This window comes from Chanodichthys erythropterus, chromosome 15, assembly GCF_024489055.1.
Source record: "Chanodichthys erythropterus isolate Z2021 chromosome 15, ASM2448905v1, whole genome shotgun sequence".
In the NCBI taxonomy this organism is placed as follows: Eukaryota; Metazoa; Chordata; class Actinopteri; order Cypriniformes; family Xenocyprididae; genus Chanodichthys; species Chanodichthys erythropterus.
In genome coordinates, this window is record NC_090235.1 from 37,523,938 (window position 1) to 37,545,152 (window position 21,215).

The following is a 21,215-nucleotide window of genomic DNA, read 5'->3' on the forward strand; positions in this document are numbered from 1 at the left end:
AGTATAGAGAGAACACAAAGTAATACTAGTTTAGTCTAGTACATTGGTTCCCAAACCTGTCCTGGAGGACCCCCAGCCCTGCACATTTTGTATGTCTCCCTCATCTATCACACCTGATTCAACTCATGTGCTCATTAGTAGACACAGCAAGACCTGAAATGGGTGTGTCAGAAATAGGGAGACATGCAAAATGTGCAGGGCTGGGGGTCCTCCAGGACAGGTTTGGGAACCACTGGTCTAGTAGTCAGGGTTCCTACACATTTTCCATTTCAAAATTCCATACTTTTCAAGACTCAAATTTCCAGACCTCCTTCCAAACGTTTTTCTGCCATTGGTTAGTCTCTGTCTCCTTTTCTATGTTTTCTCTGCTTCATGTTTGTAGTAGGGTTCTTACAGTCTTTTAGTGATTTTTAAATCAGTGTTTGATTGTTGAAATAAAGTTTTGTATATAGTATTTACGTCTAGGCCCTTCTCTTCTTAAAACTACGTTGCTGTGTGACTTCTGTTGTGGATTAATTTACAAGTACTAATATATTCCTTGTTTAAAAGGGTAGTGACTGTTTCCCTTTCTGACCATACCACTCGCTACATAGGCGTAAATATTTAATTTGTTTAACATTCTAATAATTCGACACATTTACTTCATAGACATTCTTCTCTGATTTATCCATTCTGTTCTGTTGTCAGTATTTGTTGGAATCAAAACATTTCTATAGAGTAGCCTACAAAAGCACAGTATCAGTTTTAGAAATGTTAGAAATATTTTAGAAATTCACAAGTTTATAAACATCTGCAAAGTAAAAAGAGTTGTAAAAGGTGATGTGTAGGGGGGTCTGGGGGCATCCTCCCCAGGAGAAGATTTTTGTGATTTTAACATGTAAATGAAGCATTCTGGTGCACTCTGACAACAACATAAATGGGAAAACTAACATTTCCTTCAATTTAAAAAAATAAAAATAATAATAAAATGACAGTATGGCTGAGAATTGACACAAATTTCACAATTGAATGCGATTTTGATTCAGAAGCTTGCTTGATTTTGATTTTGAAAATTTTGATTTTGAAAATTTGATTTTGAAAATTTGATTTTGAAAATTTGATTTTGATTTGATTACCTTCGATTCAATATTGATTCATTTGCGGCCTATCAGGTCAAATACTGTACATGGCAAATTTCCTCAAAGAAAAAAAAATTCAACTAATGCTGTAAATTATACAAGGAACCACAGCTGGTACATCATTATAATAATTGGTTAAAACTGATTTGCAAGCTACTTTCATGTAGGCTAAATTACACATAAGGAAGTTTATATAAATTTTTAATGACAATTATTTTTCTCTTTTTTTTTATTATTTAGGCCTAAACATTTAAATGGTGGCTGTCAAGAAACAGATTTATACATTTAATATCGAAGCACATGTTAAGTACAAATACAATGAATATGCAATAGCCTATAGTGCATATATTTAGAAAAATGCTCCTCTTGAAGTTCATTTTTGTAGCTGAATAATGAGTTTTTGGCCATTGAACGGCTTTTCTGAGGTAGGCTAAATGTGATATTTTTACATGATGACAGTTTTATTGATGCCTTTCTGCAGTTGAAACAATGATTGATCGATTGCATGTGATACAGAATTCAGTAAGTTGTACTTTATCTTTCAACATTCCTTCGGATGTTCAATCATGTTTATTTTGTGCTGTAACTAGTAAAGCAGAAGAGATGGTCGGTTCACGAGCACTACAGCGATCTATCACGCCACAGAGCACCAAGAAAGATCACGACTCACTCCAGTCTATGGGAAAGTAGCCCATTTTCGATTCTTGTGAGAATCCTGAGACACGCACTCGCCCTGAAAAAAACCTCTTCGGATCTACACGATTAACATAAATTATGTATTTTGATTCAAAAGAGCTAATTTCGCTGTAAAGTGTCTAGTTTGCAGGTATAATAAATTAGAAAACTGAATAGAGACAACAGTCTGGAAACACAAATATTTTTCCATACTCTGATTTCTTTTTTCCATACTTTTCCAGACCTGGAAATTACTCAAATCAAATTCCATACTTTTCCAAACCGCGTAGGAACCCTGAGTAGTTTAGTGGCGCAACAGCTCTTTAAAAAAATATAACGTAATTACAGTCGTTTTTTCATCTGGTGAGTTGTATTTATTGTCATTGTACGCTCCTGACAGTGCCCAAGGAAGTCGACCGGAAGTTGAAGTCGGCCGCGTGCCGCCATCTTGTAGCAGAACTTCACTTGCGTTAGCATCCCATTGACTCCCATTCATTTTGGCGTCACTTTGACAGCGAATAACTTTACATCTGAGGCGTTTAAAGACTCCATTTGTCCATAATTTATTTCTAAACATACACGACAATGTATAAAGGGCTCCATTACCTTCTATGTTACATTATGGCCCCGTAGAAACAGTTTTTGTAAAAATAGGCTAACGATTGCGTCATAACCACTCGACTCTCCGTCGCACAGTAGAGAAATTACCGTACAGACAGGAGGAGAAGCTCGCAGGCAATAGTATGCATTAACTTAATATGGTGTACTGATGTTACATTTTAAAATACTATACAAAATAATTAATCAGAATACTCACTCCTGCTCACTCACGCCAAAGAACTCCCCGCTCAAACTCGCCGTCTCTGCAAGATTAAAGTACACATGAAATCAAAATTGACCTTATTTATTTTGTTAGCTCAAATTGCTAATTTTGTGGTGAACAATTCATCTGTGAAAGTCAATCCACACAAAAAAATTGTTTGGCTTCGTAATATTTAATCAAAATCTGAAAATCAGATGACATCAGTTTGACGGCTTGGGTTGTAAACACTTAAACCACTCCCCTCCGACCGTCTGCTATGAGCGAGAGATGGAGAGGAGGAGCGCTAAAATAAAACTCTGCCCTCTATTCAATATTCCATTTCACTTGGAAATACGTCACAGCTCTGGAGAAAAGTCGTTTGCAACTTCCGGTTCACGCGGACTTTAACGATGGCAGTTTGCATGCACAGTTACTAGAAGATTTACATCTGTCAGACAGGTTGCTGACATCATCAAGCTTAGTTTGAGTCTGCGCGTCAGAAACGGAAGTGCTAAAAATCGCTAAAAATGGGCTTCACTTGTCTCAATTGAGTTTCAATGGGGTCGCTGTGTCCATTTCTTTTACTGTCTATCGCTCCTGAGCGTGACCTAAAACATGGCGGCGACTACCCAGAATGCAACGCGCAGTGACGTAGTTCTATCATTACGAAGGTTTAATCTTGTTTAATCTGTGATTTAAGAAAAGCACATCAATATCGATTAAAAACGGTTCTGTAAAGTGTTTTATTTTAAGCATGTTGGCTTACCTTAAGACCTTTGAATCCTGGGATGTTTTAGTGTTTGATGTGAGCTGTTTCAATTCGTCAATTCAAAATGAAATAAAGTTGATAACGAAAACGGTGTGCTTAAAAATTAGTGGATGGAAAAATATGCATTTATTCTCCATGAAAAAAGCACCAAAAGCACCTCTCCTCAATTTGCAGCAAAGAAAACTGCATTGACTATTCCAAAACTTCAAAAAAAAAAAAAACTTCGAGAAAAAAAAAATCCAGATCCTTAAACTTTGAGTATTCCTGACATACAGCATACCGCTTTGTAAAATATTCATTTAAAAAAAAAACATTTAAATATAAATAACACACAATAACAAAGTTTCTTAACTCAACCTTTTTTATTGTTATGGTTACGTCAGTGCTGGTGGCTGTTAGAGTTGCCATGGCAACCGGGAAAGCATTCAAGCTGCTGGAGAGGACAGCGTCGACATTTCTCTGCGTTTCTCGTCAGTTTTATAGCAATAAAGTTAAACAACCGCATCAGATTGGTTAAGTTACATTACCCACAGTATACTTTAAGTACTTTTGTTAATATTTTTACCTCTGTGATTATATGGTATCTTTCCTTGATCATATGAAATGTATATTAGCAAAATGTTACCATAGCATATGTTTTTGATAGCCGAGTGCAAAACGTAATATGCAAATAATACCGAATAGCATTCTCCATGATTTGTGAATTAAGGCGACGCTGTCCTTTGAGCCGAAATCAAGTTTTTTTTTTTTTTTCATAGCGACTCTTAATTTTATAATGGCTATAACGTTAGCTCCAAAAGTTGGACACTTAGAGGAATGAAACCAGTGTCATCTTCACCAGCTTGATCTGGGAATTTTTTCACCGCAATCTCTTGTCCGTAAACCCCTTAGTAAGTCCGCCAGTAAGGAATGTGAAAGAAAGGCGTTCTTCATATTTAACGTCTATTACAAATAAATAAATAAATAAATATATATATATATATATATATATATAAATATAATGGTCAGCTTACGGTTCCCTGGGTCACGAACTTTAATCTGTGAAAACTTTCACAGGTCAGTTTTGGTTAGATGATCCTTCCCAGGGTCACTAACATCACTATTCTGATCTGTGAAAAATTTCACAGTTCAGCACAGATCAGCTGACCCTTCCCAGGGTCCTGGGATCCTGGGAAGGGTCAGTTGACCAAAACTGACCAGTGAAAATATTACTGCATTAGGGAAACATGCTTAAACTTGTGTATAGATTTGGTTTTAATATAACATTACATTCACTTAAATGTAATCAGAGTTTCTTTTTTGGTCATGCAAGAAGTGTTTTTTTTTTTTTTTTTTTTTTTACCTGGACAATGTGATGTTAAATTACAACAAAAATATATGCATAAACACATTTGTCAAACAACAGGGTTTGAAAATGATGGGTGTTTCCTCTTCAGATATTGTAGATATCAAAAATAATGATATGACACATTGACAATCATAAGTTTATTCAAATTTTGGTCTTGTGAAAGCAACAGATTTGGGGAAAAAAAAAAAAAAATTTGGGCATCACAACGTTTTCTCAGGTCATCTTTCTTGATGGTGTTTGATGATCCCTAAGACAATACAGAACAGGTTACACATCATCTGATGCCATAAAATCTATAACGTCAAACAAGCAGATGACATGTTTCTGAGCTGGTGATTGGCTGGGCAATAGAAAGCAGCAGCCAACGAATAAGCAAAGAGTTACTCTGCGAGTACTATAGCACACCAGGACAACAAACAATATCAGGATGTGACTCTAGTCTCGCTTTGCATCAAAACAATGATTGCAAACATAGAAATTATAATCAGCTGAAGATAAGCAATTCATTTTCTTAAAACATCATTGTAACTGTAGTCTAGGCCAGGGGTTTTCATACTGTGGGTCATAGATTGGGAAACATGGGTCGCCTACAGTCACCTGGCTGCAGCTGAATTTGTGTTTCAGAGAATGACACACAAACACAGTTTAGTCTAGGGCTGCAAAATATACCAACATTAAATAGAAATAGTGATATTGCTTTGTGAGATTTGAGTTGCAAAGGCTGTGATTTAATTATATAAATACATGTGAATTTTAAAGAGCAGGTGCAACTTGTAATAACACTGAGGGTCTCAGAATGACTAGTTCCTTAAGCATCGCAGTCTGCATTATTATTATATTATTATTACAAACTCGTTCACTCCAATCACTGTGCTGCATTCTGCATGAGATTGCATTACACCAGAGATTTTAAAAAGGTACAAAAGACCATTTCAGGTCTGTTCATTTATCTCTGTTCAACTCGGCACGTTTGCTTTCAGAAACAGACTACAAAGAGTGCATAGTTTTTGTTCCTTCGTGTGCATTTGGCTACCTACCAAACACATAAGGAAACCGTCTGTAAAAAGCATTTCACATGTACGCATGGAATAAGCATGGAGTTTTCTTCACTGAACACTGCAATGAGTTTAACAACACTCGAAGCATTAATTACAGTTCACATCTGGACCAGAGTGAATGTGTTCAAAGTTATGGACATTTTATATACAGTTGCAAGAAAAAGTATGTGAACCACTTGCAGAATCTGTGAAAATGTGAATGATTTTAACAAAATAAGAGATCATACAAAATGCACGTTGTTTTTTTTTTATTATTTAGTACTGTCCTGAGTAAAATATTTTACATAAAATGTTTATTTATAGTCGACCAGAGAAAAAAAAAAAAAAAAAAAAAAAAAAGCTGAATTAAAATGGCCCCATTCAAAAGTCTGTGAACCACTGGTTCTTAATACGGTGTGTGGTTACCTGGATGACAGTTTATTGTTATTATCTATGACAGTTTTTTTGTTTTGTGATGGTTGTTCTTGAGTTCCTTGTTTGTTCTGAGCAGCCAAACTGCCCAATATTCTTCAGAAAAATCCTCTGGGTCCTGCAAATTTTTTAGCATATTTGAACTCTTTCCAGCAGTGACCGTATGATTTTGAGATCCATCTTTTTCACACTGTGGACAATTGAGGGACTCAAACATAACTATTAAAAAAAGGTTTGAACATTAACTGAAGCTCCAGAAGGAAACATGATGCATTAAGAGCTGGGGGGGGGGGGGGGGTGAAAACTTTAACAGGATGAAAGTCCAAATTTCGTATTTTGTTTAAAAAAAAAAAAAAATTTCCCCATTTAGTACTGCTCTACAGAAGCAACAGAAGATACTTGCATGTTTTCCAGAAGACAAATCAAATACAATTTACCTTGATCTTCAAATTCAAAAAGTTTAACCCCTGACTCTTAATGCATTGTTTCCTTCTACAGCATCAGTGAATGTTTGAACATTTAATAGTTGTCTGAGTCCCTTAGAAAAATTTGAAAGAGTTCAAATATGCAAAAGATGTTGGAGAACTGAAGAATCTGCAGGACCTGGAGGATTTTTCTGAAGAATATTGGGCAGTTTAACTGCTCAGGACAAACAAGGGATTCAAGAACCACCATCACAAAAACAAAACAAAATCAGATCATCCAGGTAACCACACACAGTATTAAGAATCAATGGTTCACAAACTTTTGAACAGGGCCATTTGAATAAATTCAGCTTTTCTTCTTGTCGTATATATAAAGATTTACGCAAAATATCTTACTCGGGACAGTACTAAATAAAGATGCATTTTGTATGAGCTCTCTTATTTTGTTAAAATTCACATTTTCAGATTCTGCAAGTGGTTCACATACTTTTTCTTGCAATTGTAAAATAAATATTACCAGTTAATTTTTAGTTGTACTATAAAAAAAAAAAAAAAAAAAAAAAAAAAACTCCATTTCTGTCATGTAAAACATTTGATAAACATTAAAGTGGTTAGTTCACCCAAAAATGAAAATGTTTATCTGCTTACCCCCAGGGCTTCCAAGATGTAGGTGACTTTGTTTCTTCAGTAGAACACAAATGATTTTTAACCAACCGCTGCAGACTGTCAGTCAAATAATGGGAGCGAATGGTCACACAATCTATAAGAATCAATAATCATGCACAGACGAATCCAAATTAAACCCTGCGGCTCGTGATGGCACATTGATGTCCTAAGACACGAAACGATCGGTTTGTGCGAGAACAGTATTTATATAATTCTTTACCTCTAAAACACCACTATGTCCAACTGCATTCAGCATTCGCTTGGTGATGTCTGATCGCGCTCTGACGGCAGTGATGTCTCGCGCATATACTTCAATGAGTGCTAGACATCATTGTCAGAGCGCGATCAGACATCACCAAGCGAATGCTGAATGCAGTTGGACCTAGTGTTATTTTAGAGGTAAAAAATTATATAAAAATACAGATGATTGTGTCTTAGGACATCAATGTGCCGTCATGAGCCGCAGGGTTTAATTAGGATTCGTCTGTGAATGTTTATTTACTCTTATAAATTGTGTGACCATTCACTCCCATTATTTGACTGACAGACATCAACGGTTGGAGTTAAAAAAAAAAAAAAAATCATCATTTGTGTTCTACTGAAGAAACCGTCACCTACATCTTGGATGCCCTGGGGGTAAGCAGATAAACATCAATTTTTTTGGGGGGGGGTGAACTATCCCTTTAAGCTTACAGTAATGTACAGTTTATCATCTTAAATATTTTGAGACCGATTATACTTGTCTATGTGGGTCCTGGAATGGAAAAGAACCCCTGGTCTAGGCAACGCAGGGATGTGCCTTGATCAGGATTTCTGTAAGAACAAAATTCACCTTGGCACAGATGAGCTCATGGGCCAGACACTCTGCAACCCCATTGTTCCAGAAAACAGCTCCTCTCTCACCAGTTAAATGCTGAGAATTCCCTGTATTTCTGTATTCTTTTTCAAAGTGAAAAGATACTCCATTTCTATGTAATAGTTGTTTATACCTGGTTGATTCTGCAAAGGGAAGACACCTCTACAGCCTGCCTCCTGACGGATACAGGGGATGCTATTAATGACCGCATTCACCAGCATCTGCAGGAGGTTGAGAGAGGCAACAAGACATTACACTTGCTCAACCAGTAAACTAGTACACAATAGCAACAAGGTTCAAGAAAGTTGGAGGATTTGTATCTGAGCTGGTGATTGACTGGGCAATTGAAAACAGCAGCCAATGAATAAGCAGAGAGTTACTATGCGAGTACAATAGCACACCAGGACAATGGAGCAATATCAGGATGTGACTCTAGACTCGCTCTTTAGACAATTTTCTAAAACCAACTTTAATTTAAAACTGAAATTAACATGCAGCACTACCTTCAGTCTGTCAACATACCCACCTCTCCTGTAAGGAGTTGGATGATCTAGAATCCATGCTTGAGGTTTATGGTCAAGAGCTACCATTAGTGTCGTGCATCATCCAAGTTTGTCACGTGCCCCACAGTGGGGCACTAGGCCTTATGGAAATGGTTTAGTAGAGTAGTGACAGCCAGAATGGGGAAGGTACTTGGCAAACTTAAGTGATGTAATCCTAAATGTGTAGAACAATAAAAACTCTTTGATCTAATCAGAAATGAGTTGAGACAAAAAACAAAAACAAAAAGCAAGGCTCAGGAAAATATGGAGAAACTTAAATGTCCTAACCAGGTGTGACATGACAAAAGGTAATAATTTTTTTTATTTATTTTTTTATCTGTTTTATGAAACACTGTAAAAAATTACTTGCCCTTTCTTGTAATTATTTGAAAATGACTTAAAAGCCAGTATTTTTCAGTTTAATCAGCCAAAACTAAGGGTGGGAATCATAGGGTACCTCACAAGGCTCTGCGATAGTCGATATTGCTAGACAATCCTATTAATCATGATATATGTCTATGAAAACAAAATGCCAGTGAAAAGGTTAAGTGCAGGTTCACATTAAGTGACCAGGTGAAAACACGACTCTATAAACGCTCTTCACAGAGCGCTTACAGATTCACATAGGAGCATTTGAAAGCAGGTGTCTATCAGCGGATATACGCTGATAGATGGCTGCTTTCAAACACTCCTGTGTGTATCTGTGTAAGCGCTCAGTGAAGAATGTCAAAGATGTTTACATTTGGTATAAAAGCCTAAGTCCAGACATTGTACTTAAACGTGGCTGGGGCCCCTGTTATTTTACTCACACTGCTGTCCACCATTAAAAACTTTAGGCTAGTTAACTTATGTTCATGTTTCCCTCATTCATGTGTTGAGTGCTGCCTTGAAGTAGCAAAATCTATTTAGACCACCTTATTTTATTAATTAAAACATAGATATTTAGCGCCAGCATATCAATTCTCGTATTGCACAGGGAAGGATGACGATATAACGACCTATCAATATTTTGTCAGAAACAGAAAAAAGCCTCAATTTTAAGCATGTTTCTGAGCTGGTGATTGGCTGGGTAATGGAAAGCAGCAGCCAATGAATAAGCAGAGAGTTACTCTGCGAGTACTATAGCACACCAGGACAATGATCAATATCAGGATGTGACTCTAGTCTCGCTTGTCATATGAAAACAGAACCAAAAAGAGACATTACTGGCACTGAAGACAAATGTTGAGTGGAGACATGGCAAATGTCTCCTGAACTGGAGACAGATGTTGATGCAAAAAGCTTGATCTCAGTGTATCTCTGCCACAACTGGAGCAGATCTAGTTCATGCTGTGGGGAAAAAAGAAAAAAAGAACTATTTAACAAAGACATGAGCAAAACCAGCTCCAACATATTCTTCAAATCTTTCTTGGGAAAAAACAAAAAATAAAAACCGTTCTAAATGGTGTGACATTTGCCCATGTCAGCAGGTAAAGCATACTCAGAACAAATGTAATCCCTAAACTCCTTGTATCCCAAAGTCATCATAGGCGCTTTTCCACAGTAGGGCCAGTGCGAGGTAGGACTAACAACATGCCGGGCGAGGCCAACAGCCTCGGACCTAAAAGGCCAAAATCTAGCTGTGTTTCCACTGTTGGGCCAGTAGCCCTGCAGCACTACCCTAAAGCTCACCCTTAACACGCCTCTGTAGAATGTTACACAACCCCACCATTTCACCAGCACAGGGAAGGTACATTAGCTGAATGAAAAATAGATTGGAAAAAGAACATGAGAAGTGGATGTTTGGTCTTTAAGAATTAAGACTCCAGCATTGATATCTTACCAATAATTTAAAAAAAAAAAAAAAAAAAAAAAAAAAAACGTTAAAGTAACTTGTGTCAGAAGTGCATATCAATCATGCTGAATCAAACCTTATTACACATAAAAAGTGAGCTTGCACACTTGAGTCGCCATTTTGACGAAGAACCTGGAAGCACTGAATGTAAACAGCATAGGAGAACGACAGAAGAGAGGAAATAGTTGAAGAAAGTTGTTTTTGCGCACAAAAAGTATTTCCGTTGCTTCATAAAATTAAGGTTGAACCACTGTAGACACGTGGACTAGGGGCTGCACGATTTGGAGAAAAAAAAAAAAAATCTAATTGCAATATATATATATATATATATATCCAGGCTTGTTTTGTTTGTAGGGCTGCACAATTTGGCCCAAAATTGTGCCAATATATTATTTTGACTAATTATTTTTATTATTATCATCATTATTGCTAAATAAAAATATTAAACCAAATAAGAAATTACTGTTGTAATAACTTTCATTATTAAAGGGATCCCTTGGCGTTAAGACTTGTATGGCTTAGTATAATGTAAATAATGTCTCTTAATGAAATATGTAATAGAAAACCCATGAAAGATTTCCGTTATTTAAAAAAAAAAAAAAAAAAAAAAACCTATTTGGACAATGGGCGGCGCCATTTTGTTTGCGTTCTATGTCGATGACATCAAATGGTTGCACTGTCAACTACTTACATTATTCTATGGCTATTTTTACCGCAAAACAACTCTGAATATAATATATGATGCCACACTGTGCAGCCTTTGGTTGTAATTTTCAGTCGATGAGCCACAAGAGAAGCGATGCAAGTCTTTATTGCTTTACTAGCGATAAGAATGGGAAGTTGTGAAGATTGTGGATGAATAAAACTTCATAAAGACCCGCGTTTTTGTTCTCTTCACAAGCCCTGGTGCCTTTGAGGCTTTTAGTAGACCACAGCTGAAAAAGCTTACAGTTGGCGATGGATATAAGTGTATGCTTTAACCACCATGCCTGTCATGGAGATTGCCTATAGGATAACAATCGAGATAACACCTTGATGAGACAGACCGCCTCAAAGCTCGCGTGCGCAGATGCACGAGATATCCGTGATCGCATATCTTATCAGCATATTTAACTGCGTGTATACATTCAGGTGACAGACGATTTTTACACACTATACAACAGTAGTTTGAATAGCCACAGAGTCATTGCACATCTTCATCCGCACTAATTTTGCGCTCTGGCTCAAATTGAAAAAGGCTGATCGTGTTTTAAAAGGAACCCCACGGATATTAAGACGTGTGTTACTAGATTACTATTGCACCAAAACATACAGAGCATCAGGGCTAAAGTGGAGAGAACATTACACCTGGTCACTTAATTTCTCTGATCGGATAGCGATCGGATTTATAAAAACGATTACATTTACACTTGGTCACATAAATGTGTTATATCCAATATATCAGGGGCCATATTCACAAAACATCTTAAGGCTAAAAGTAGCTCCTAAATTGCCGGTTTAGGAGAAACTCTTAAAAATAATGGGCGTGTCAGTCCTAATTTTAGGAGTCCTAAATTTTTGCTCTAAGAGTATTTCACAAAGCATTTTAGCGCTAAAACTAGCTCATAGGTCTGTGAAACATTAGGAGTAGTCAAGAGGACTCCTAAATCACTAAAGAACAAATCACAGACAATCCTAATCCACCCAAAGACACTGAACACCATTGAGGCAATAGTGAGAGCCTTGAGTGCTGAACCTTTTCTTCATAAATGCAATACATTTTGATTTATAGATTTAAATCTACGATGAGACGGCAAAAAAAGAAAAAGAAAAAAAAAAGTCTGATTATGATATGTGTGATATTTAAAAACTTTATGGCAACAATATGGTAACATTATTTTATTTTGACTTTATTAAAAAAAAAATATTTATTTGAATAGGGCAACATTTGTATTTTAAAACCTTTATTTTAATATGGCAACATGACACTCATTCTACAATATTTCTATGATTAAATCGCTGACTCCTCAGCCAATCACGGTGTGTATACTCCATAGCAACAAGGTCAACCCTGCCCTTACTCTTAGCTTAAGACTTCTTTCTATTCCTTAGTAAAAGTTGGTCTCAGCTAAGAGTTTTCTTTTAACCTATTCACAAAGCTGCTAAGAACTTTTACTGCCATTTAGGAGAACTCTTAGTGGTAAGATAAAATGTTTTGTGAATACGGCCCCTAATCTTCAATTCCCGCACTATATGCAGACAGGGCCGGATTAACATAAGGGCTAGGTGGGGCTGAAGCCCCAGGGCCCGCGGGTAGAGGGGGCCCGTGATTGGCTGGAGGAAATGAGATTGACAAGTCAAAGGTGGTTGATTTGTGTCTAATAAATAACAAGAAAAAATGATTGGAAAATGTGCCTGACTGATAAATCACTGTCCAATCAAAATCACTTTACAATTCGCGACATGACACCGGGAAACGCCTCTTTGCATTATGCTATCGCATCGCATGTAGACTAGAAAATTGGCCTTTATTGCTTGTTCAGCCTCGCTGGTGTTCAAAATGATTAAAAAAAGTGATAGTGTTGCGCAAAAAATGAAAAATAAGCTTGAAAGGGAGAAAAGGGATGCTAATCTTACAGCAAAAATTACAAAACTAACTGCTTCGGTTCACATAAAACATCCGAGCCAGTGGAAGACCCCGCGTGCAGCGGCAGCTCACAATTATCTTCACCCGACACCGTCGCCGATCTGCGTGCTTTACACGTTGAAAAAGGTGAGATAGCAGCTGCATCAAGTTATTATTTTTATTACGAGTTAAGCCCTATTCGGATAGTAATTGTTTCTCATTAAAACGTAAGGTGTTTTCAACATTTACAGGGACGAGTCGGTTGATTTTATTGCCGTTTGAATTCAGAATGTCAGTGTTTTTCTCTCATCATCATCACCCGTGTAAAAATCCCGAATTAACTTTCCTACTGTTTTTTTGACGAACACCAATGTCGTGTGACTTGTCTCCACTTTCTGCCTTTGAAGTACATTTTATCAGTTGCAGTTCTGGTGCCGCATCCGTACATCTCGACCTCGACACATTCACATCACACGTTAACACAGCGGTAGAGTTACTCACGGGACACTGCACTTATTCGCAATCACAAGTTCTTTATTTGCATGTGCTTTAAAAGCCAGTTAAACCTGTCATTCGTGTGCTGTTCTGAGATGCGCTTTTTCTGACCCCAACCCCATACACCCGAAGCGTGCACACACACTTAAGCCTGTCAAACAGCACCTGACTACTGGACTTCATCTTTCGCGTCTGATTGCGCTATAATACTGTCAAATACACAAAAGGTTTACATAAACACAGTTGGTTATGTCTGAAGTGAGTTGAGAAAATCGGACGCGTGCAGGTCTTAAAGTGACAGCATCCTAATAGCATGCGGACCCTTGTGCTTAAAGGGATAGTTCACCCCAAAAATTAAAATCCTGTCATCACATACTCACTTTCAAGTTGTTTTAAACCTGAATGAGTTTCTTTCTTCTGTTGAACACAAAAGAAAATATTTTAAAGAATGTGGGTAACCAAACAGTTGCTGGTCCCCATTCATTTCCATAGTAGGAAAAAAAAAAAATATAATGTGGAAATCACTGGGGACCATCAACGGTTTGGTTACCCACATTCTTCAAAATAGTTTATTTTGTGTTAATCAGAGGAAAGAATTATTGTGTCAGCAATATATGCAATATAATTTTAAAATATGTTAAATATTTTATATGTTAAATATTTTTTAAAATATGTTAATAGCATGGAATATTTAGTGTGCTTATATAAAATGATTTGATAAAAGGAATTTTTAAAAAATATAAAAATAATAATAATTAAAAAAAAAATTCTTGTGGTACAAGACACTGTGGCATGGCAATCATATGAAAGGGGGCCCTTAGTGTTGCTATAGCCCCAGGGCCCAATGTGTTCTTAATCCGGGCCTGTATGCAGATACCATGTCACCGAAAGCAAAATTGAGCTGCATTTTATTGATCATCAGCTCCAAAATCAAGACCGCAATCAGAGAGAGCACGGCGACTTTGATTTGCGGCAGTTTGCGCGTTGTCTTCCTGAATAGAAAATCAGCTGCTCATCTGCGGTGATGCGTGCTGCATAGCGCTGTCATATCTGCTATAACATTGTTTAACTTATAACATGCTCTCACACTTCATTTTTTTTGTATTTTTTTTGAGTTAAGTTTACATGTATGGCGTTATTTTACCGTCAAATATCGAGAGCACATTGTGACGCGAGAGCATATAAATGTAATGCGCGAGAGCAAATCTGTCCGCTCGCGCGCAGATTTCCTTTGCTCTCGCGCAAATCTGGACACGCGCGCTCAAATATAGTGCTCTCGTGAACTGCCTCTCCTCTCGCTCAGATATTGCGTGTGCACGCTCAAACTGTTTCCTGCATGCTCAAACGTGTCCTGTGCGCTCAAACTGCACATGTGCGCTCACGAATCTCTCCGTGCTCTTGCAGAAATTAATTTGCTTTTGGATTAAACGCTGTCAAAAGTTATAAACCAATCAGAAGAGACGACTGATCCATGAAAATGATACGTGGAATCTTATTGGCTGGGAGTGAACTGTGCCTGGAATTCTTTCGAAGATATGCATTTTATTTATTCACAATTTAATAATATTTATCAAATGTAACCTAGTCTAACTGCATCACATTACAGGTCAAACCCCGATTTATCTAAACAAACAAAAAATGTTTCTTAAAGTTATTGTGGTCATACGTTTTGTGTTGAAATTTATTTTAAAAATAGGTAACATTTTACAATAAGGTTTTTATTTGTTAACATTAGTTAATGTATTATCTAACATGAACTAACAATGTGCAATACATTACTGTAATTACTAATCTTTGTTAACGTTAAAAATACAGCCATTTGTTGGTTGTTTACTTCACAGTGCATTTACTAATGTTAACAAATACAACATTTGATTTTAATAACGTATTAGTAAATGTTGAAATTAACATTAACAAATATTAATAAATGCTGAAGAAGAGCAATTCATTATTAGTTAATGTTAACTAATGCAGTTAAATAATGTTAACGCAACCTTATTGTAAAGTATTACCAACAAACATCTTCTGATTTAAGACCGAACAAGATCAGGTCAAATCATCATTCCCTTAATACTTAATGTGGAGATCACATACCACCATAGTCAAACAGCTGTATTTTTAACGTTAAAGATTAGTAATTACAGTAATGTATTGCACACTGTTAGTTCATGTTAGATAATACATTAACTAATGTTAACAAATAAAAACCTTATTGTAAAATGTTACCCTTTTTTTTTTTAAAAAATTCAACACAAAACGTATGACCACAATAACTTTAAGAAACATTTTTGTTTGTTTAGATAAATAGGGGTTTGACCTGTAATGTGATGCAGTTAGATTAGGTTACATTTGATAAATATTATTAAATTGTAAAGAAATAAAATATATATTTTTGTCCAAAGAATTCCAGGCACAGTTCACTCTCAGCCAATAAGATTCCACGTATCATTTTCATGGCTCAGTCGTCTCTTCTGATTGGTTTATAACTTTTGACAGCGTTTAATCCAAAAGCATTAATTTCTGCAAGAGCACGGAGAGATTTGTGAGCGCACATGTGCAGTTTGAGCGCACAGGAAACAGTTTGAGAGTGCACACGCAAAATCTGAGCGAGAGGAGAGGCAGTTCACAAGAGAGCACTATATTTGAGCGCGCGTGTCCAGATTTGCGCGAGAGCAGAGGAAATCTGCACGCGAGCGGACAGATTTGCGCTCGCGCATTACATTGATATGCTCTCGCGTCACAATAATGTGCTCTCCACATTTGACAGTAAAATAACGCTATATACATGTGGTTTCAACGAGATGCATTTAGACCTGTTCAGTTTTGACTGGAATGTGTCCCAGGCCACCTCCTGAAGTGGTTTGAGTGATCGGATTTAAAGTGCCACATTCTTCACAACTTCCCATTTCTTTTCTCCTCTTATCGCTAGTAAAAGCAGTAAAGACTTGCATTGCTTCTCTTACGGCTCATCAACTGAAAATTACAACCAGAAGCTGCACAGTGTGGCATCATATATTATATTCAGAGTTGTGTTGCGGTAAAAATAGCCATAGAGTAATGCAAGTAGCTGACAGAGTGCAACCATTTGACGTCATCGACATAGAACGCAAACAAAGTGGCGCCGCCCATTGTCCAAATATGTTATGGATTTTTTTTTTTTAAATAACGTAAATCTTTCATGGGTTTTCTATTACATATTTCATTAAGATACATTATTTACGTTATATTAAGCCATACAAGTCTTAACGCCAAGGGATCCCTTTAAAGTATTTAACATTAGTATTTAATTATAAATATAACTATAATAATTAGAAAATAATATTTAAAACTTGTTTGACAAAATGTGGGGTTCCCCATTAACATGCAAGCAGTACGGCTATAAATCATTATAAAAGGCCTAAGGATGTATTATCAAATAATATATGATAAAAATCTGTCTCAATTTCTTTATTTTTGTCAGGAGTTATGCAAAATTACCCATGCATTTCAAAGTCCATGCATTTAATATGAACTACGTGCCTCTTATGCATCCACTGTGGAAAAAAACCTGTACACATATGTACGCTGGAGAAAAACAGATTGTTTCCCTCAAAGTTCTTTAGAGAGAGGAATTGTTTTGTTTTTTTTTTCCAATTTTTTTTTCCCTGAATAGGATTGAGTGAGCTTTACTTGGCACTAAACATGTCTGTTTCATAATGGACGCCGGAGGGCGCCCTTGAGTAAATACTCCAAATATACGCAATAACAAACACTGTTCCAGGAAATCCCCAATGGGCATCATGCTATCGCTGTGGCTGAATAAAAAGGCAGAAACGCTTTGATTCATTAAACATGAATAAAATAGACAATTACAACAATACATGGTTTATAGGTTTTCAAGCCTTCTGGGGTATTTCCGTAATAAAGTATATTTATAATCCAAATTATAATGCTAATCAAAATAGCATTTTGACACTCAACTTACGTTATGAAGTGAGTTTGGACTAAAAGCACATTTAATGTTGTCTTTTGTTAGAAAAGTTCATAAAAGCTTCTCATGTTTGGAAAGTTTGTATATTTGACGTGTGATGCTTTTTCTAATGCAGCTGCTCTCAGATGGAGCATAATTTACTACTGATCACAGAGCAGCTCTTCACTAACACACAGTGTACATATTTATATAATTAAAAATCGCAGCCTTTGCAATGTCATAATCACACTAAGCCAAATCACAATTTCGATTCGATTATGATTAATCGTGCAGCCCTAACGTGGACCATTTTAACTATGTCTTTAGTACGTTTCTGGGCCTTGAAAGTGGTAGTTAAATTGTCTATGGAGAAGTCAGAGTGCTCACGGATTTTATCAAAAATATCTTAATTTGTGTTCCGAAGATGAACAAAGGTCTTACGGTTTGGAACAACATGTGTGTTCCGAAGATAAACAAAGGTCTTACGGGTTTGGAATGACATGAGGGTGAGTAATTAATGACAGAATTTTCATTTTTGGGTGAACAAACCCTTTAAGGCTTTTAAGTCCAAAGGCTCAAATATACAGAAAACTATTGATCAAATATAGGTTTACATCACATTTCTTTAGAAAGAATGAGCATTTCTATTTTTTTTTTTCCCACAAAATTTTGCAACTGAGGAGGTTTGAGCGATCTCTTCCATCTCACTATACAAATCATCCTTTCAGCCAGAACAACAGAGGGAGTTCATGGACAGAAAACAGGAGTTTTGAGTTATATGACAGAGTTAACGGTGTAAAAGTAGCCCAATTCCAGAGGAAAACCACAGACTTGGCAACACTGTTCGGTATAAAAGGCACAGGGAAGATCCAGATGAAACACTAAATCAAATAAATATACAATAATCATCAAGCAGTCTCTGGTATTTTCCATAATCTTATGTGCATTTATTATATCAATCGTTAGTATAAGTAGGTAACCTTTAGGAATGCATATAAATACATTTCTGCCTCATACGGTGATCAGAATCCAAATCGGATTGCAATCGGAAGTTCTCATACACTTGGTCTTTAGCCCCAATATCAGAGTTTCCACTAGGGGTGCAACTGTTCACATTACTCACAGTTCGGTTTGTATCATGGTTTTGGTTCGGTATGTGCTATATTCAGGGAAAATAGGACTACTGTCAAATAAAAATAAGGAAAATAAGAAATCAAACTACAAGCAACAGCAGAAATCAATACAAGAGCAAATGTTCAAATAAAATAAGCAGTGCTTTTCAGGTTTTTCCAGGTATCTAACATAAGTTCTCAGGTACAGAAAATGAATAAAAGTACTCAAATATAAAATAACACTGCATATTATCTTCACTGTATAAATTAAAGATCAATCATTACTGAAGTTAAAAGAGCTATTCAATCAAGAGCAGTGAGTGATTTCTTTGTCATTTGGATGAGCCGCGTGTACACGCAAATCTTATAGTGCACAAGAGTCCTTTCACGTCTTGCCCATGAATGTTTAAATTAGCAAGGTTTAAATGAGTTTAGTTTAAAACCAAGCAGCAACCTCCCCCAGTTTCTCTTGAAGCCAATACGGAAGTGACAAACTGCAATTCATTGACTGGCTGCTAGGGACAGGCTCCAAAAGAGCAGAATCTCACTGAGTCCCATGTTAAAATGCCCAACTTTACAGCAGGAGAAAAAAAAAAAAAGAAAAAAAAAAATTTACGTTCACAGCCATATTGTGGTTTTGGTCTATATAGTTAATTTTGCCTTTGAGGGGGGGGGGATTTTTTTATAACTCATCCGTTTAAATTATATTAAGCCTTAAAATTCTTCAGAATTAAGAGAGTGGCCACTTGACAGGTGGATTGCACTGCTGTCTGAGAGCCATCATCAGCTAATTCCAGCCGCTGAACTTGGCATCTCTGACGTGTTTGTGCTTTTTTCTGGATCATCTCATACAACTATCAAGTAATATGGCTTGCTGTGCTTATGGTCGAGATGTTCGTCTGTGTAGATGTGCACACATGAGGAAGATAAACAGAACACACATTGGATTGCCTTGGCATTAGCTAAAAGTTTTGTTCGTCGGATTTAACTACTATGACAATGGCTGGAGAATATGCCTCTCAAGACACAGCAGCACTGCTGTGGATATTATAACAAACTGCTGCACTATTTTGAAATATTATACTTTGGACACAGGCTCATTTGTTTGTGAGAGTCTCAGATTGCATCATTTCTTGAAGAACGATGATGGAGAGCAGATCGTTAAATATGACGCAAACAATGGACAATATATCGATATTTCATGGATTTAACACATGGACAAATAAGGACAAAATGTGCTGTTGACACGCGATGCCAAGATGGCAATGGCTGCATTTTCACTTAAAATACTCTTCAGAAATCTACAGGTGATATCACGGATACTACGTCCATTTTTTTTATGGTTATGTTTTAAACACAGATAGCAAAGAGTACGGTTCATATCTCACTTGCTATCAACACCGGGTGATGACGGTGTATTCGAACATACGGCACTCGCAGTGAACAAAGTTTACAAAGAGTGACAGTTTTGTCCACGCTTTTGATCGTTGTCGTAACGTTTTGGGAAGCCAGAATGCGTATTCATCGACTGAAACATACATTACCCGAAGTCTGTCTGTTTTATACATTGCCATTTTCAACAAACCATATTAGCCTACAGATTCATTGTCATTCGAGATGGACTGCAGTGCAAGTGTGTGCCGAATCTTAAGTTGAGAACGGTATGTTTTTTTTTGTTGTTTTTTTTAAACAGAACTGTTGCACCCCTAGTTTCCACTGTAGAGCCAAAAGCAAGCATGCCAATACATGCCAGGAACAGTCACCTTTCCACTGTCACTTCCGGGGCTTGACCGGGGCCGACGGCCAGTGTTATATGGCAAGCCGAATACCTTGGTCCAAAGCAGGCCAACTGGGGCTTGAGGAGTGGTCATGAACAGAGGCAGAGACAGTCAACACCGCTGCTCATTTCCCACGTTATTATATCAGACTAACAACTTACGTCAACATAAAATTTAAACAACTTTCAGCTCAAAACTGATGCCCAATCTATTCTTTGATGAATAGAAAATTCAAAAGAACAGCATTTATTTGAAATAGAATCTTTTGTAAAATTATAAATGTCTTTTCTGTCACTTTTGATCAATTTAGGCCCAATGTGTCCTTGATGAAGTATAAAAAAAAACACTGACCCCAAATTTTACTTTTATGCAATACCTTTATTTATCTACCTGCATCTACATTATTATTTGTTAGTGCACCCTTTCATTTTAATAGCTTAAAAATGAAAGGGCACACTTATGTTTGCAATGTGATTTTTTTTTATGTTTGAGTTCATAAATTCTGTGAAATTAATAAAATCTGGTTTAAATTATTTTTGTAAAAAATGTATCATCATTTATTGATCTCTTTAAATAGATTTAATGATATTTAAGGTGGTCTCATTTGGAGCACCACCACATGTGGTGCAACAAATAGCAGCAATAACTATTAAATTAAAAACAAAATATCTAATTTCTGTGGCTGAAATATGAATCACTGATACAGTATGCTTAAGTGAATGGTATTTTTTTAAATTATCAGTTTTATGCAATTTACAGGAAAAATAAGTCT

At 36.5% G+C, this 21,215-nt stretch overlaps 3 non-coding genes across 3 annotated transcripts; all 3 read right to left on the reverse strand.

Annotated features, from left to right (window-relative positions):
• Positions 1 to 5,028: 5,028 nt before the first annotated feature.
• Positions 5,029 to 5,158, reverse strand: LOC137002290 (small nucleolar RNA SNORA3/SNORA45 family). Its single transcript, XR_010891821.1, has one exon. It is a non-coding gene; the product is annotated as a small nucleolar RNA SNORA3/SNORA45 family (small nucleolar RNA).
• Positions 5,159 to 8,440: 3,282 nt separating this feature from the next.
• LOC137002292 (small nucleolar RNA SNORA3/SNORA45 family) lies at positions 8,441 to 8,571 on the reverse strand. Its single transcript, XR_010891823.1, has one exon. It is a non-coding gene; the product is annotated as a small nucleolar RNA SNORA3/SNORA45 family (small nucleolar RNA).
• A 1,140-nt stretch (positions 8,572 to 9,711) lies between these two features.
• LOC137002291 (small nucleolar RNA SNORA3/SNORA45 family) lies at positions 9,712 to 9,841 on the reverse strand. The gene has a single exon (XR_010891822.1). It is a non-coding gene; the product is annotated as a small nucleolar RNA SNORA3/SNORA45 family (small nucleolar RNA).
• Between the last annotated feature and the right edge of the window lie 11,374 nt (positions 9,842 to 21,215).